This window comes from Pristis pectinata, chromosome 3 (assembly GCF_009764475.1).
Source record: "Pristis pectinata isolate sPriPec2 chromosome 3, sPriPec2.1.pri, whole genome shotgun sequence".
Lineage (NCBI taxonomy): Eukaryota > Metazoa > Chordata > Chondrichthyes > Rhinopristiformes > Pristidae > Pristis > Pristis pectinata.
Window position 1 is genome coordinate 6468154 of NC_067407.1, and position 18409 is coordinate 6486562.

An 18409-nucleotide genomic window follows, 5' to 3' on the forward strand; every position below is an offset into this window, starting at 1 on the left:
GTTATCTGATCTTAACCTCCTGAAAAATACACTGATTTTTACAAAGAAGAAAGCGTAAAACTTATTAAATCTGAGAGAAAAAGGATCTTTCTCTTTGGTACAAACTCTGCCATTGCTTTAGGCACAGATGCTCCCCAGTTGTGTACGTGTTTGCTGTCGATGTTTGTCTATCTATCACTTATTGATCTAAATGAACTTCCCTGTCTAACACCTGCTTTTCACTGTTTTAGGCAGGACAGATCACAACAGGGACAAAACTAATTTGGGTCAACTGAATCCCAAATGGATCGAGTTTCCCCATGATCAGAGCCCCCTGGGCATGTTCGCTGTATTAATCACACGCATGATACACTGCACAACAAACATATAACCTTCAGGAAACAGCTCCCATTCACCGTCCTTGTCCACCTTTTGCACAGATGGCTGAACACACTTCTTTATTTGATAATTGCACGAGATAACATGCCCAAGTGGCCAGTCGATTCAGTGGTCCTCCAGGGAGCTCAGCAGGAGTTAACTCAACCACAGCTGGCAGACCTTTCGAGCGATACCTTTTCCATTCCACAAAGGATGTTTTCTGTAATCATTGTTCGCATTGTGGAGCAGGAATCCAAGACAGTTCTCCCATCCCTCCTAAGGAAATTTGGCATGTTCTCGATGACTCTCACCAATTTTTATTGATACACAATATAAAACATGCCATCCGGATGCATCACGGCTTGGTACGGCAACTGTTCTGCCCAAGACCACAAGAAGAGTTGTGAACGCAGCTCAGTCCATCACGCAAACCAGTCTCCCCTCCAGTGACTCTTGCCACTGCTTCGGGAAAGCAGCCAACATCATCAAGGACCCCTCACACCCTGGTCACTCTCTCTTCTTCGCACTCCCGTTGGGCAGAAGATACGAACGTCTGAGAGCACATACCATCAGACTCAAGAACATCTTAATCCCGCTGTTTTCAGACTCTTGAACGAACATCTCATACGCTAAAAGATCGCCCAATCTACCTCATTGTGGCCCTTGCACTTTATTTGTCTACCTGCACTGCACTTTCTCTGTAACTGTAACAATATTCTGCATTCTATTTTCCTTTTTACCTTGATGTACTTATGTATGGAATGATCTCGAGTTAGAAATAGAGTAAAAAAGAAAAAGGGGAAAAAATATGAAAAAGGGTTAGATCGTCTCATCAAACACTCCCAGGGTTAGATACAGAGTAAAGCTGCTTCTAACCATCCCATTGAACACTCCCAGTGTTAGATACAGAGTAAAGCTCCTTCTACACCATCCCATTGAACACTCCCAGGGTTAGCTACAGATTAAAGCCCCTTCTACACCATTCCGTCAAACATTCCCAAAGTTTAGATATAGCATGGTTTGGAGACACAGGGAGACAGAACTTGCATTTGCAAAACTGTGACTGTCTCTCTCGAGAGAGAGAAATCACGACAGTAGTGACTTCTTTGGTTGCAAATCACCTTGGAAGGTGCTGAGATGATGAAAGATGCCACTTAAACTGTGACCTTAGTGTCCTTGACTCCATCTGTCAGCAACCTCTCCAGGCCAAGCTTGCCACAGCTCTTGACCAACACAAAGTTGAAATGGTCACATCCCACTAAAAGCCCGCTAAGCCTCAGGATTGGACCATCTCTGCTGAAGTTCTAGATCTCAGCAGTGAGGAGCTTTGGCCACAAATCCACAGGCATTTAGACAGACATATGAACAGGCAGGGAATGGAGGGATATGTATCACGTGCAGGCAGATGGGATTAGTTTAATTTGGCATCATGGTCGGCACTGACATGGTGGGAGGAAAGGCCTGTTCCTGTGCTGTACTGTTCTATGTTTTATGTTCTAGGAGGGCGTTGATGTTCAATTATCCAACATATGGAAAACCAAGTGGCAGTTGTGCTCCAGGGAATCACAGGATACAGGGGTTGGGCAGGGAAGTGGAATTGAAGGGAAAATTCAACAATACTTGTGTTGAATGGCAGAACATAAGATATCTTTATTAGTCATGTGTGCATTGAAACACAGTGAAATGCATCTTTTGCGTGGAGTGTTCTGGGGGCAGCCCGCAAGTGTCGCCACGCTTCCGGCGCCAACATAGCACGCCCACACCTTCCTAACCCGTACGCCTTTGGAATGTGGGAGGAAACCGGAGCACCTGGAAGAAACCCACGCAGACACAGGGTGAACGTACAAGCTCCTTACAGACAGCGGCAGGAATTGAACCCAGGTCGCTGGCGCTGTTATAGCGTTGTGCTAACTGCTGCTCTACTGTTCCAGGGATGGTGTGAAAGTGTCCTACTCTTCGTGGCTAGGTGGTCAAAGACACATCTCTCAATGGTGCTCCAGTTCAATAGCACTATTCACGACCTCAGCCAGTAAAGCACTTCAGGAAGTTGGGACGGCAACAGTGGCACAGGTAGTAGTGCCACTGCCTCGCAGTGCCAGAGACATAGGTTCAATCCTGATCTCAGGTGCCATCTCTGTGGAGTTTGCATGTTCTTCCTGTGAATGCATGGGTTTCTTCAGGGTGCTCCAGTTCCCTCCCACACTTGCAGATTGGTGGGTTAATTGGCCACTGTAAATTGCCTCTGGTGTGTAGGTGAGAGGTAAAGTCTGGGGGGAGTTAATGGGAATATGGGGAGAATAAAAAAAGAGAGATTAGTGGAGGATGAGTATAAATGGGTGTTTGATAGTTGGCATTGTTGATGGGCCGAAGGGCCTGTTTCTGCACTGTCTCTGTCTCTGTTTAGTGCGTGCTGTAAAGGAGGATAAAAATGCTAAGTGTTTTTTTTAATGCATGAAATGGTAACCTTGACAGGGCAAAGGAGGACATCGTGTTACCTCTCAGAAGAAGTAACACCTTTAAAACATTTAGAAAGAAGGGAACGAAACAATTTGGGACAGGGAGAGAGAATGAAGGAGAGACCAAAGAAAGCAAGGTGGAAAACACAACAAGTGCAAATAGGTTAATTTAATGAGTAAACAAGGTTAGAGGGCCAAAATGAAACCCACTTCAAATCTAATTAGATGCCACTGATATCTTCACATAATTGGCCCCACTGAAATCTCGCTCGCTGAAGGCGATTTCAAAGGTTCAGTCAATTAAATACAAATAATGGATTATCAGAATATTAAAAAATGGAAATCAAAGGATTTAAATTATGTTAAAATTTAATTAAAATCAAAACTACAAATCTCTCTGACGTTATACGATACTTGGGGACTTCATCATTTGTCACGAAGTCTTCATAAACTTCTGACAGTTAATTTCAAATCACTTGACTCAACTCACTTAACAAGAATACAGAAGCCATGCTGTTTGTGGGGTTACGTGACTGTGCTCTGTTCATCGCTGAATGTATTTGGTATTATTCTACACCCATCATCATACTTCCCAATTGGGTAAGGAATTCTCTGCTAATGTACTCTGGGCCTTCTCCATACAATATTAACATGTCTCAACATCTCATACAACATTCACTAGTGACTTACAAACATTTGTCTGAAACAAGCATAACCATGTAGCACACAGTCCATGCTCCAATAAGCATTCTATGGATTATCACAAGTAGACTGTTAACATGCCTCAAACGCTGGACATCAGAAACAAAGTCAGGAAATTCTGGAGCAACACACATGGCTTCCAGCTCTGTTAAAAGCCACATGGCTTCTAGCTCCCTTAAAAATGTGTTGCCCCAGATTCCAGTATCTGCAGAATCTCTTGTGTCTCAGGAAATTCTGGAGATACTCAGCCAGTAAAGCACTTCAGGAAGTTGTGCCAGACCTGCTGAGGATGTGAATACTGCTACTGAACTTGAGCACCAGAGACATCCTTTCTACCACCTCACTGCCAAGACTAGGACAAGTTCACACCAGGAGGAACAGAGCTAATATGTTAGATCAATGGGCACTTGTCACCAATGTGAAACCCAAACTCAGTTTCTCTCTCTGTTTGCTTTCTCTCAGTAACGGTGGCAACTTGTGTGAGCAATTGAAAAAGAAAGAACTTTATCATATCATTGTATCCTGAGATGAATGAGTTGTTTTATGAGGAACAGTTGACGGGTTGGGTCAATACTCACTGGAGTTCAAAAGCATGAGGGGTGATCTTATTCACATTTTTTTTAATGTATTCATTTTTCATGATCCTGGTATTGCCATTGGGACCAACCTTGCTAATTGCCCTTGAGAAGATGGTGGTGAGCTGTCTTCCTGAACCATTGCAGTCCTTCTGGTAAAGGCATTCTCACAATCCCATTTGGGATGGAGTTCCAGGATTTAGGAAGGACCATAAGATATAGTAACAGAATTAGGCCATTCGGCCCTTTGAGTCTGCTCCATCATTCAACCATGGCTGATTTTTTTTATTTGACCCCATTTTCCCGCATTCTGCCCATAACCCTTCACCTCCTTACCAGTCAAGAACCTATCAATCTCTGCTTTAAAAACACCCAATGACTTGGCCTCCACAGCCGTCTGTGGCAACGAATTCCACAGATTCACCATACCTCTGGCTGAAGAAATTCCTCCTCATCTCAGTTTTTGAGGGATGTCCCTTTATTCTGAGGCTGTGCCCTCAGATCCTGGACTCTCCCACTGATGGAAACATCCTCTCCACGTCCGCTCTATCCGGGCCTTTCAGTATCCGCTAGGTTTCAATGAGATCTCCCCACATCCTTCTGAACTCCATTGAGTGCAGACCCAGAGACATCAAACGCTCCTCATACGTTAAGCCTTTCATTCCCCGGATCATTCTAGTGAACCTCCTCTGGACCCTCTCCAGGGCCAGCACATTCTTCCTCATACACAGTATCTATATAAAATATTATATAGAATATACTATGTAGATGACTGATAATATATTTCCAAGTCAGAATGATGTATAAATTGAAGAGGAACCTGTAGTGGATGCTGTTTGCTTGCACCTCCTGCCATTGTCTTGATTGGTAGTGGAGGTCATGGGCTTGGGAGGTGATGTCAGAAAAGCCTAAGCAAGTAAGCTCAATGTATTTTGTAAATGGTACGCTGTAGCCGGAGTGCACCAGCGGAATAGGGAACGAATGGTAAGCGTGTTGGTCAAGTGAGCTGCTTTGTCTGGATTCTGTAAGCTTCTTGAGAGTTGTTGGAATTCTACCTGCCCAGACAAGGGAAGAGTATTCTCTCATACTCCTCACTTATGTCTTGTAGATGGTCATGGAGTAATATAGCACGGGAACAGGCCCTTCGGCCCAACTAGTCCACGCCGACCACAGCATCCTCCCTGCTAGTCCCAGTTGTCCATGTTTGGCCCATTTTTTTTAATGCATTCATTTTTCATGATCCTGGCATTGCCATTGGGACCAACCTTGCTAATTACCCTTGAGAAGATTGTGGTGAGCTGTCTTCCTGAACCACTGCAGTCCTTCTGGTAAAGGCATTCTCACAATCCCATTAGGGATGGAGTTCCAGGATTTAGGAAGGACCATAAGACCACAAGATACATGAACAGAATTAGGCCGTTCGGCCCATCGAGTCTGCTGGGCCATTCTGAGTCTGCCCTCCAAGCCCCTCTCCATGTGCCTATCCAAATGCCTCTTAAATGTTGCAATTGTACTCGCCTCAACAACCGGTGGAAAGGCTCTGGGGGAGTGTCAGAAGGTGACTTACTCCCTACCCAGCTGTAGGCACAATACACACTTATTAAGCTCTACCAGAGGAAGACTTTACCAGACAAACAGGAGAAAGGATTCAAGGATATTCTAAAATTCTTGTTTAAAATAAAATGCTGACTCCTGGGAATCTTTGACCCACATTGGCTCAGAGTGAAGATGGAGCACACTCACTGGATGACACTGAGACGCTCTGTGATTCAGTGTGTGCAACGCATCACTGCACAAACTACCCACCCCGTCAGGCATCTCCCGTCCCACCTGTGGAAGAGCCTACTGGTCCCACGTTGGCCTCGGAACCCACAGAGATGGAGTGAAAGTGAGTCATCCTCAATTGTGAGGGACTGTCTCTGAAGAGACAGCCATTTCTCATATGTGAAGTAAGTATTCACAAAAGGAGGTTGTTTGGCTCATTGAGTGTGTGCCTGCTCTCTGAATGTTCCTATCAGTCCTACTTAGACTCACTATTCTCTCTCACCTGCCCATCAACTCCCCCCTGAATCTCCTGCCACCCTACATCAGGGGCAATTTACAATAACTAGTAAACCTACCATGACTTATTCTGTTTTTCAATCTTTTCATTAGCTTCCAAATTAATACAGATTAATATATAACATTGATGATTGTACATGTAATACAATGAGATCAGGAGAACAATCATGGCATGAATAATCATAAAGAATAATGAAATATTTTTTAAAAATCTTTAGATCTCACGATCTCTTAGTAGGTGAATATAATATAAAAGGATAGAAAAAGATTTATTGTGTATGTAAAAGAAAAGAAAAAAAATCCCCAAATCAATGAAAAATTGTAAATAATATAACAAACCAAACTAAAAAGAAAAATTCAAAAAAAAAGAAAAAAAAAACTGGACTGAAATTTCTTAATAGAAACAGAGCAATATTATGTCATGAACTCCGTTCCTCTAAATTGAAAAGTTATTGAAAAGGGATCGATATCATATGAAAGTATTGAATAAATGGACTCCAAATATCTTCAAATTTAAGCGAAGGATCAACAGTGCCACTCCTAATTTCTTTCCAAGTTTAAACATGATATAGTTTGAGAGAACCATTGAAAAGTAGTAGGGGGTATTGGATCCTTCCATTTAAGCAAAATGGATCGTTTGGCCATTAATGTGACAAAGGCCATCATACGGTAAGCAGATAATAAATGGCCAGACTCTATCCCTGGTAATCCAAAAATTGCAGTGATAGGGTGAGGTTGTAAATCAATATTCAGTACAGTTGAGATAATGTTAAAAATGTCTTTCCAATATTTTTCCAGAAGAGGACAGGACCAAAACATATGATTGTCAGAGAAGCCACATTTGATTTACATCTGTCACATATAGGATTTATATGGTGATAAAAACAGGCTAGCTTATCTTTTGACATATGGGTCCTGTGAACTACCTTAAACTGTATCAAAGAGTGTCTGGCACACATTGATGATCTATTGACTAAATGAAGAATTTTCTTCCATGTCTCTGTAGGTAAAGATGTCTGGAGTTCACCTTCTCATTCATTCTTAATTTTGTCCAGTGATTCTGGATTTATTTTCATAATTAAATCATAGATTATTGCTATCATGCCCTTCTGATAAGGATTAAGACCTAAATTTTTTTCCGTAATTTCAGTTTTATATGGTGTCGGAAAAGAGGGTATAGTAGCTTTTTAAAAATTTCTTATCTGCAAATATTGAAAAAAGTGTGATCTAGACAAATTGTATTTGTTAGACAATTGTTCAAAAGATGAAAAACAGTTATCAATGAATAAATCACGAAAACATATTATTCCCTTCCTTTCCATTTAGAAAAAGCTGAGTCAAGTCTGGATGGTTGAAAGAAAAAACTAGATTGAATGGGACTTGACAAATTAAATTTATTCAATCCAAAAAATTTATGAAATTGGAACCATATTCGTTTTGTATGTTTAACTATTGGGTTAATCATATGTTTACCTAATTTGGTAAGTGCAAAAGGGAGTGAAGCTCCTAAAATAGAAACTAATGAAGATCTGTGTACTGATTGATGCTCAAGGTGTACCCATTTGGGACACTGAATTACATCTAAATCTTGTATCCAAAAAATTAAATATCTGATATTAATTGCCTAATAATATAATCTGAAGTTAGGCAGGGCCATACCACCATCCTTTTTTAGTTTTTGTAAATATTTCTTACTTAACCTTAGGTTTTTATTCTGCCAAATATATGAAAGAATTTTAGAATCAATAATGTCAAAAAAAGATTTTGGGACGAAAGTTGGAATCGCTTGAAATAAATATAAACATTTTGGTAAAATATTCATCTTAACCGCATTAATTCGGCTGACCAATGATAAAGACAATGGGGACCATTTAGTAAATAATTGTTTAACATGGTCAATTAAAGGCAGTAAATTAACTTAAAATAAGTCTTTATGTTTCTTGGTAATTTTAACACCTAAATACATAAAATAGTCATGACTTATTCTTGGTCATTAATGATCCCCTGAAGTAGATGGTAGGGGACATGGTAGATGCTAATGCCATAAAATATCAAGGGTAGATGATTCGATTCTTTCTGACTGGTGATAGATAGTCATTGCCTGGCATTTTGGCAGTACTAATGTTACACCAATTCTCAGTCCATGTCACGAATGTTGCTTGACTCTTGCAAAGTGCATTTGTGGGCTGGTTTATTTGCTGAGAGATATTGAATATTGAAACATACAAGATTCTAAGGGGGATCGACAGGATTGACATAGAGAGGATAGTTCCTTTACTGGGGGGAATCTAGAACTAAGGGGTCTAGTTTCAGCATGGTGTCCATTAAAGATGGAGATAAGGAAGAAATTCTTCTCTCAGTGGGTTGTGGATCTTTGGAATTCTCTGCTGGAGGAACTCAGTGGGTCGAGCAGCATCTGTGGGAGGAAAGGAATTGTCGATGTTTCCGGTCGAAACCCTGCATCAGGACCTGATGCAGGATTTCGACCCAAGATATCAACAGTTCCTTTCCCCCCCACAGATGCTGCTCGACCCCCTGAGTTCCTCCAGCAGATTGTGTGTTGCTCCAGATTCCAGCATCTGCAGTCTCTTGTGCCTCCTGTGGAACTCTCTGCCTCGGACAACCCTGAAATCTCAGCCATTGAACACGCTCAAAGCCGAGGAAGATTTTTGGACTCGCAGATTAGAGGGAACAAGCAGGGGAGTGGAGCTGAGGCCAAGATCAGATCAGCCAGGATCTTTCTGAATGGTAGAGCAGGCTTTAAGGGCCACAAGGCCAACTCTTACTCTACCATTCCAAAAGATCATGGTTGATCTGACCTAATATTCTTGTGCTCATGTTTGTTCATCAATATTGAAAGCCAGCCTCCACTAAGCAGACATGTATCAATGCATTAAGATTCATTTCAGCAAGCATTATCTCAACAGGAGGTAGAATTGACAGTAATGTTGAAACGTACCACACGGAGCCACACAAAGTCTCGCTGTGTCCATCTTCAAAAGGCTCTTCGGTCTGGGCTCAACTGTTGCTCCAATCTACGCAGCGGAGCTCCCCGTCTAACACCCTCCTCCTCTGACCTGCATGACTGACGAGAGCGACGGAGACCAGACAAGAGTTGGCAGCGAATTCATGAACTCAGTGTCTCAGAGTCCCCCTTTCAGAGTCTGGGAGCCTTCTGATTAAGATGAGAGATTTGCCAATCAGTGCCAATACGCATTCATATACCACCTCAACAACAACAAAAATCAATTTTCCGTCTTTTCAAAGTTACACAGCACCTGGTGTGGGAAATCAGAGTCAAGAATTCAATCTGCCACAAAATAGGTAGCAGGCTAGGTGAATGCATACGATTAAACTGGCAAGACATCAGAACAATGAAGATTTCTTTGCCGCTGACAGGAAATGTTATTAATGATTACTGCCATTTTCCTTCGGTATAAAGGGAACCAGAAGGAACCTCAGCATTTTGCAAATGAAGTCATGGGAATTGTTCCCTTCAAACAGATCATTTCGTTCTCTTACAGACAAAGAGGAGGGAGGCAGGGACAGAAAAAAAACATTTTTTAACATATTCCCAGCAGTGCTGAACCATTTCTTTCCAAATGATTACAATTGCAATGAAAATTACTGCAATTTCTTTCTCTGTCTTGGCTCTCTACAGCACATCGGTCCCAAATCAATAATAACACGGTGAATTCTGTGGGGACTGTTGCTTTAAGCATTTTCCAGCTTGTCTCAGGAGCTGACAATTCAAAGCTTAAGATGTCAAGCTCTCACAATTAAAAACAATTAAAAGAAGCACCAACTGAATAATTCTGGGAGTTGTTTCCCACAGTCTCAGTGAAATGACTTGGTTTTTTTGGGGGGGTAGTTAGTAAGGGGCATAGGTTAGGGGTTGTAGACCCAATCAGACCAAGTCTAGGCTTTACATTGATCCCAGGGTCCCCATTCATTGTATTGTCCCTGGGAAATTTACACATAATCTCCCTTAGTGGGAATATGCTAATGACATGATTTGTGATGACTAACTTTCATTAAATCTTTACTTCACTGCCTTGAAAGTAACCCAAGAGGTTTAGCATTTAGAACCCTCTTCAATTCCCTCGTGCCAAATGGACATTGACAGAGCTATAAATGAGACAGGATTGCCTTGACCCTGACAGAACAAGTTCAGCATGGCAACTTACAAATACGTAACTGTAAACGTCACTCTTTCCTCATCTTTTAGTTTACTTTTGTATATTTTACAACTGGGGGGGACGTGCCTCCTTTAGCAATTTGAGACGCATCATTTTAATCACAGCATTAACATCGAACAGTACAGCACAGGAACAGGCCCTTCGGCCCACGATGTCTGTACTGAACACGATGCCAAATTAAACCTTCTGCCTGCGCGTGATCCGTGTCCCTCCATTCCCTGCATATTCATGTGTCTAAAAGCCTCCTTTTCCTGCTGTTGTATCTGCTTCCACCATTCTCTCCAGCAGCCCATTCCAGACACCCACCTCTCTCTGTGTAGAAAAAAACTTGTCCTTTAATCTTTCCCCCTCCCAGCTAAAATGCATGTCCATAGTATTTGACATTTCTATCTGGGGAAAAAAAGATTCTGACTGCCTTACCAATGCCTCTCACAATTTTATAAACTTCTCCCCTCAGCCTTCGACGCTCCAGAGAAAACAACCCAAGTTTCTCTAATCCTCTCTAATCCAGGCAGCATCCTGGTAAACCTCCTCCGCACCCTCTCCAAAGCCTCCACATCCTTACTGTAAAGGGGCGACCAGAATTGCACACAATACTCCAAGTGCGGCCTCACCAGAGTTTTATATATTGGCGAGATCACTTATGCCATTCATGTAATGGTAGTCCTGCGCTCACAAAACTAGGTCTTGAGTCAAGGGAGCAGTTACCATTCTGTGGTGAAATACACAATAAAATAGAAATAATGCATCTTGGATTCTTAAAGGAGACTACACAACTACATATTCAAGGCAGCAAGTCTATCCTGCAGTCCAGAAAAGGAATCATGAGCTGCTCTATCATGGGAGAGAGATTAGATCTACAGGATGACCCTGGGTTACAAACTTATGGACACCCCTACATATGAATGAACTCCCATAATAATTTTAAATTTTTAAGTTTGATGTAGGTACAGGCATTCATTGCTATGAACGGCAGAACTAGTTTCCTCTCTCGCTTCACTTTTAGTTATTGTTTTTTATCTGTCTTATGTGCTTTTGATGCCATTCATTACAATACTGTGGAGGTACAGTTACCATCCCCTTTGACTCTCACCAATTTTTTACAGATACACCACAGAAAGCATCCTATCCAGATGCATCATATATTGGTATGGCAGGCACAGTGGTGTAGTGGTTAGAGTAAAGCTTTACAGCGCCAGCGACCCGGGTTCAATTCTGGCCACTATCTGTAAGGAGTTTGTACGTTCTCCCCGTGTCTGCGTGGGTTTCCTCCGGGTGCTCCAGTTTCCTCCCACGTTCCAAAGACGTACGTGTTAGGAAGTTGTGGGCGTGCTATGTTGGCCCCGGAAGCGTGGCGACACTTGCGGGCTGCCTCCAGAACACTCTACGCAGAAGATGCATTTCACTGTGTGTTTCAATGTACATGTGACTAATAAAGAGATCTTATCTTATCTGCTTGCCTGAGAACATAAGAAACTGCAGAGAGTTGTGGACACACAAGTGAGACTGCAGATCACCAATAGCCTGTCCTGGTCAAACCACGTAGACGCCGTGGCCAAGAAAGCTCACCAGCGCCTCTACTTCCTCAGGAGGCTAAAGAAATTTGCCATGTCCTCTTTGACTCTCACCAACTTTTATCGATGCACCATAGAAAGCATCCTATCTGGATGCATCACGGCTTGGTATGGCAACTGTTCCTCAAGGCTGCTCTGCTATTCAATGAGAGATGATCTGACTGCAACTTCAAATGAGACTCTTGCAAGATGATTTGTAAGACTCTTACAAATTCCTACATTCTGAGAGCATTCTGACTTCACCGTCACCGCCTGGTATGGAGGCTCCAATGCGCAGGATCGCAGGAGGGTTATAGACTCAGCCAGCTCCATCACGGGCTCAACCCTCCCCAACATCGAGGACATCTTCAAAAGGCGATGTCTCAAGAAGGTGGCATCCATCATTAAGGACCTCACCACCTGGGACATGCCCTCTTCTCATTACTACCATCGGGGAGGAGGTATAGGAGCCTGAAGACCCACACTCAATGACTTACAAACAGGTTCTTCCCCTCCGCCAACAGATTTCTGAACACGACCTCTTTATTCATTTTTTATTGTACTATTTATTTGTTTTTGTAATTTATCATAACTTGATGTCTTTGCACTGTACCGTTGCCACAAAACAACCAATTTCACATCATATAAGTCAGTGATAATAAACCTGATTCTGACTCTGACCGTGCATTCCTAACTACCCCAGCTAACCATTCACCTCCTTGTCTTGCCAACACAATCTATCTCACTCTGCCTTCACTGCCTTTTGAGGAGGGGAAGTCCAAAGATGTATGACTCCCTGAGAGAAAACATTGCGCCTTAAAGTCAAAATTGAGTTTCTTGGCATATGCACAAGTCCATGTGTGCACAGGTGCAATGAAAAACTTACTTGCAGCAGCATCACAGGCACATAGCATCAGATAAGCAGCATTCACAAGAAAAACATAAACTATACACTATTTTTACAAGAAAGAACCCAATTAGAACAAAAAAGGACAAAGTCCACTGGAGCGCAAAGTGGTCACAGTGTTGCTACACTGAGGTAGTAATTAGGGTTTTGCAGGTTGGTTCAAGAACTGAATGGGCACAGCCTCAGAATAGAAAGACATCCCTTTAGAACAGAGATGAGGAGGAATTTCTTCAGCCAGAGGGTGGTGAATCTGTGGAATTCATTGCCACAGACGGCTGTGGAGGCCAAGTCATTGGGTATATTTAAAGTGGGGGTTGATAGGTTCTTGATTAGTAAGGATGTCAAAGGTTATTGGGAGAAGGCAAGAGAATGGGTTTGAGAGGGAAAAATAAATCAGCCATGATCGAATGGCGGAGCAGACTTGATGGGCCGAATGGCCTAATTCTGCTCTTGTGTCTTACGGTTTTATTATGGTCTTATTGTTGAAGGGAAGTAGCTGTTCTTGAACCTGGTGGTGTGGGACTTCAGACTTCTGTACCTCTTGCCTGAAGTAGGTGACCCCTTATGTTTAAACAGTGGCCCTAGCCCTGGATTCTCACACAAGAGCAAACATCCTCTCATATCTGAGGAGCGTTTGATGTCTCTGGGCCTGCACTCAATGGAGTTCAGAAGGATGAGGGGGGATCTCATTGAAACCTACTGGATACTGAAAGGCCTGGATAGAGTGGACGTGGAGAAGATGTTTCCATCGGTGGGAGAGTCCAGGATCCGAGGGCACAGCCTCAGAATGAAGGGACGTCCCTTTAAATCTGAGATGAGGAGGAATTTCTTCAGCCAGAGGGTGGTGAATCTGTGGAATTAGTTGCCACAGATGGCTGTGGAGGTCATTGGGTGTATTCAAGGCAGAGATTGATAGATTCTTGATCGGTAGGGGGGGTTAAGGGTTGTGGGAGAATGGGGTTGAAAGAAAAACAAAATCTGCCATGATTGAACGGTGGAGCAGACTCGATGGGCCGAATGGCCTAACTCTGCTCCTATATCTTATGGAAATGAAAGAATGATAGGAAATGTATGCAGAATGATACGATGTGAGTAGCTATAGAAAACAGGCACTTCTGACCAATGGAAAAATTGCTTTACAGATAGTTCTCAGGAACAGAACCTTATGTAACCCGGGGACTGCCTGTAATACCAGCCAAATAATGGATTACATGGTCTAACACCCCTGAACCAACACCACAGCCCATCATCCGAACTTGACATGAGCAATGCCACAGGAGATCACACTGGTGCCCCGTGCCGGAAGACCTGCATTGGTAGCGTGAACCTACTGATAACCCTCAGTGGTCTCATTGCCCGCCAATGGTTCCCAGATTGATAGAAGACAAACACTAGTGTTAGTTTTATGGAAGTCAAGGGACTTTTATATCTCTCCTTTGCCAACAACATAGAAAATATTTGCGTGCAGGACTGAAGTAGGAGCAAGATATCATGTGGAGCAGAAGCAATTTCCTTTGGAGGCCTGGATTTGTAAGTCACTGAGGGTACAACTACAGATCACGCTGATGAAACAATTGCAGACAGAAGAGACGCTCACTCAAATCAGCCAACTAGTCCCCATGCTCACAATTCCCATATTAAATCCTTAGCTGCCTGCTGTACTACACTGGTAACCACCGCGAGCAGCTAGCTTCCCTTTGTTTGCAAAGACCTGGCTTCAGTGACAAAGCCAAGCCGAGGTTTGGGATGGCCTCAGTGGAACATACAGCCCGCTGTTGGAGAACGCTTTCATTTCACCGAGCGGTAACAAGCCTCTGCCTCCTACCCTGTCCAAAGGTGCATTCACAAGGGTACAGAAGCCTGAAGTCCCACACCAGCAGGTTCAGGAACAGCTACTTTCCCACAAACGTCAGGTCCTTGAACCGACTTGCACAACCCTAACCCTACCTCAGCAATGGAACACCTCTTGCACTATGATGGACTTCTCTCTGTTTTTTTTTGCACTAATGTTTTGTTTTGTGCAGTCTTGTTTTCTTCACTGTCTGGTATAATTTATGTCCTGTGTGTCTGAATCTATGTGCCTGTGATGTTGCTGCATGACGTACCTGTACCTCGCTTTACATGTGCACATGACAATAAACTCTCTTGACCTGAGAGCAACAGAGACAAAAGACCTTCTTGTGAGTAGGTTGTTTGTGTCAAATTATGGGCTTCCTAAGGCAATAAGCAGCAATGAGTCGACATTCACAACCATGGACTTACCTCTGATTGTGTTTTTTCTTTACACTAAGGTCTTGTTTTTGCACAGATTTTTCTCCCATTCTTTACTGTCTTGTGTAATTTATGTATAATTTATGTTCTGTGTGTTGTCTGTACCTACGTGCCTGTGATGCTGCTGCAAGCAAGCTTTTCATTGTACCTGTACCTCACCGCACTTGTGCACATGGCAATAAACTCGACTTGACTTGGAAATTCTGCAGGTATCGCCCCTACTGCATTTCTGACCCAGTGCAGAGCAAACAACACCCCATGAAGTCTCAGGATGTTAAAGACCATCCCCCCAGAAACCCTGTAGAAGCAATTCCCAAATATTACAAAAAAAAATAAGCAATAACAACTGAAATGAGAAGAAAGGCTGCTTGACTGGAAGGGAAAAGTGATTCAATTAGGTAATAAGTTTATTCACAGCATGACAGTCTGTGAGAATGTGTGGGTGTTTTGGGCAACTACTCTGGAGGTGGAGGAGAACAGCGGTGCAGACACTACCGGTGAATATTCGAGTTCGAGGCACAGAGTTATACAGCAGGGAAACAGGCCCTTCAGCCCTACTCCCCCATGCTGACCTAGATGCCCTTCTAAAGTAGTCCCATTTGGCCCATATCCCTCTAAACCTTTCCTATGATCAGTAAATTTGTGGATAACATAAAATTAGGAGGAGTTGTTGACATTGAAGAAGGTTATCATAGATTACAGGGGGATCTTGATCAGTTTGGGAAGTGGGCCAAGGAATGGCAAATGGATTTCAATACAGTTAAGTGTGAGGTGATGCATTTTGGAAAGTCAAACCAGTGTAGGACTTATACTGTGAACTGTAGGGCACTAAGGAGTGTAATGGAACTAAGGAGTACATAGGCTCATAGAAGAGTCCAGCACAATACAGGTCCTTCGGCCCACAATGTTGTGCCGACATTTAAACCTCGCCTCAGACTATCTAACCCCTTCCTCCCACATATCCCTCTATTTTAAATTCCTCCATATGCTTATCTGGCAATCTCTTGAAGTTGACCAATGTACCTGCTTCCCTGAACAAGTGCATAGTTGCGTCACAGGTAGACAGGGTGGTGAAAAGGATGTTTAGCACGCTGGCCTTCATCAGTCAGGGCACTGAGTATAGGAGTTGGGACATTATGTTGCAGTTGTATAAGTCACTGGTGAGTCCGCACTTGGAGTACCGTGTGCAGTTTTTCACTGTACCTCGGTACATGTGACAATAATAAACCAATTCCAATGTCTGTGTATTTTCCAACTTAAGGACAAAATTGACCTTTGGACATTTGTAAACCGTTCGTAACCCAAGGACGGACTGCATATTCTTTGGAGTTTAGAAGAATGAGAGATGACTTCTTATTTTGAAGTTTACAAGATCCTGAGGGAATGTCCCATGTATGGCAACACCCTGTGTGAAGAAGTTGCCCCTCAGGTTCCTTTTAAATCTCTCCTCTCTCACCTTAAACCGATGTCCCCTATTTTTTGATTCCCTTTCCCTGGGAAAAAGACTGAGTGCATTCACTTTACATATGCCCCTCATGATCTTACACACACCTCAGTCTCCTACAGTCCTCACCTGTCCAACCTCTCTCTATAACTCAGGCCCTCGAGGGAGAGATGGTGTTCAAGGTGTTCAAGGCTGTTCAAGGCACCCAGCCAAGTTGCACAGACAAGATATCTTCATTAGTCACATGTACACGGAAACACACCATGAAATACATCCTTGCGTGGAGTGTTCTGGTGGCAGCCCGCAAGTGTCGCCACACTTCCAGTGCCAACATAGCATGCCCACAACTTCCTAACCCGTACGTCTTTGGAATGTGGGAGGAAACCGGAGCACCCGGAGGAAACCCACGCAGACACGCGGGGAGAACGTACAAACTTCTTACAGACAGAGGCCGGAATTGAACCCGGGTCGCTGGCGCTGTAATAGCGTTACGCTAACTGCTACACTACCGTGCTGTCACCAAGCAGCTGCTGAAGGCCAAACCTGTACAGCTTCGAAGTCTGTTGAGATACCTTGTGCACTCAAGACCCTGCTTGCTACTGCCATGAACTGTGTGACAGGGAGAGGTCTGAGGGCAAAGCCTTGCCCCTTGAGACTTATGTACCTCTTGCTTACAAGGTGCAATTGAGAAGGTCTTGTTTTCCATGGGGCAGAGGAAGCTGAGAGCAACCAAACAGATGTCCACAAACATATGAGAGGCATAGATAGGGGAGGATGGTCAGAAACCTGTCCCCAGGGCAGAGGTGTTTAAGATCAGAGGGCATAGGTTTAAAGGTGAGGTGTTCAAGTTTGTTGTCGAGGGAATACATACCCATATGTAATAGCTTTAGAGGGGATCTGAGGATGAACCTTTATTCACCCAGAGGGTGGTTGCAATCTGGCACGCACTCCCTGAGAAGGCAGAGACTCTCACAATATTTCAGGAGCATCTGGATGAGATGGATCACTAAAGCATGGACCAAGTGCTGGTAAATGGAATCAGTGTAGATGGGTACTTAGCAGCACCATGGCGGGCTGAACGGCCTGCTTCTGTGCTCTATAACTCTATCTACCCATCAGCTGGGACCCACCGTTTTGCTGGGACCACGCTTCCACAGGCAGGCACGGAAGCATAACGCTATTACAGCGCCAGAGACCCGGGTTCAATTCTGGCCACTGTCTGTAAGGAGTTTGTACGTTCTCCCCGTGTCTGTGTGGGTTTCCTCCAGGTCCTCCGATTTCCTCCCACATTCCAAAGACGTACGGGTTAGGAAGTTGTGGGCATGCTATGTTGGCACCGGAAGCGTGGCGACACTTGCGGGCTGCCCCCAGAACACTCTACGTAAAACATGCATTTCACTGTGTGTTTCGATGTACATGTGACTAATAAAGATATCTTATCTTATCTTACCATCCAGCCCCAACGCTTATTTGGCAGCCTATCCACTAGCCTGAACCTTCATTCCCGACCCCCCCACCCCTCCCAGACCACTGTTGCAATGTGTACAATATGCAAAGTGCCATAAGGAGAGGTTGGACAAACTTGGGATTCTTTTCCCTGCAGCTTCGGAGGCTGAGGAAGCAACACAGTAAAAGTTTATAAAATTATGGGAAGCACAGACAGGGAGGGCATTTACCCCAAGGTGAAAATGCCAAATAAGAGAGGACATAGTTTTAAGATGAGAAGGAGAAAGTTTAACGGAGATTTGCAAAGCATATTTTTTAACACACAGAGAGTGGTGGGTGCCTGGAACAGGCTGCCAGGGGAGGTGGTGGAGGCAGATACAATAGTGGAGTTTAAGCAGCATTTAGACAGACACATCTTTTGCGGAGAGTGTTCTGGGG

At 43.6% G+C, this 18409-nt stretch overlaps 1 protein-coding gene across 4 annotated transcripts in view; it reads right to left on the reverse strand.

Moving 5' to 3' along the window:
- Positions 1–18409, reverse strand: part of adgrl2a (adhesion G protein-coupled receptor L2a) — a 775507-nt gene that overhangs the window by 620243 nt on the left and 136855 nt on the right. For all 4 annotated transcript variants that reach the window (XM_052010661.1, XM_052010657.1, XM_052010658.1 and 1 more), the window contains exon 2: positions 9111–9326. The gene's annotated coding sequence lies outside the window, so the exon portion shown is untranslated. The remainder of the gene's footprint in view (positions 1–9110; positions 9327–18409) is intronic.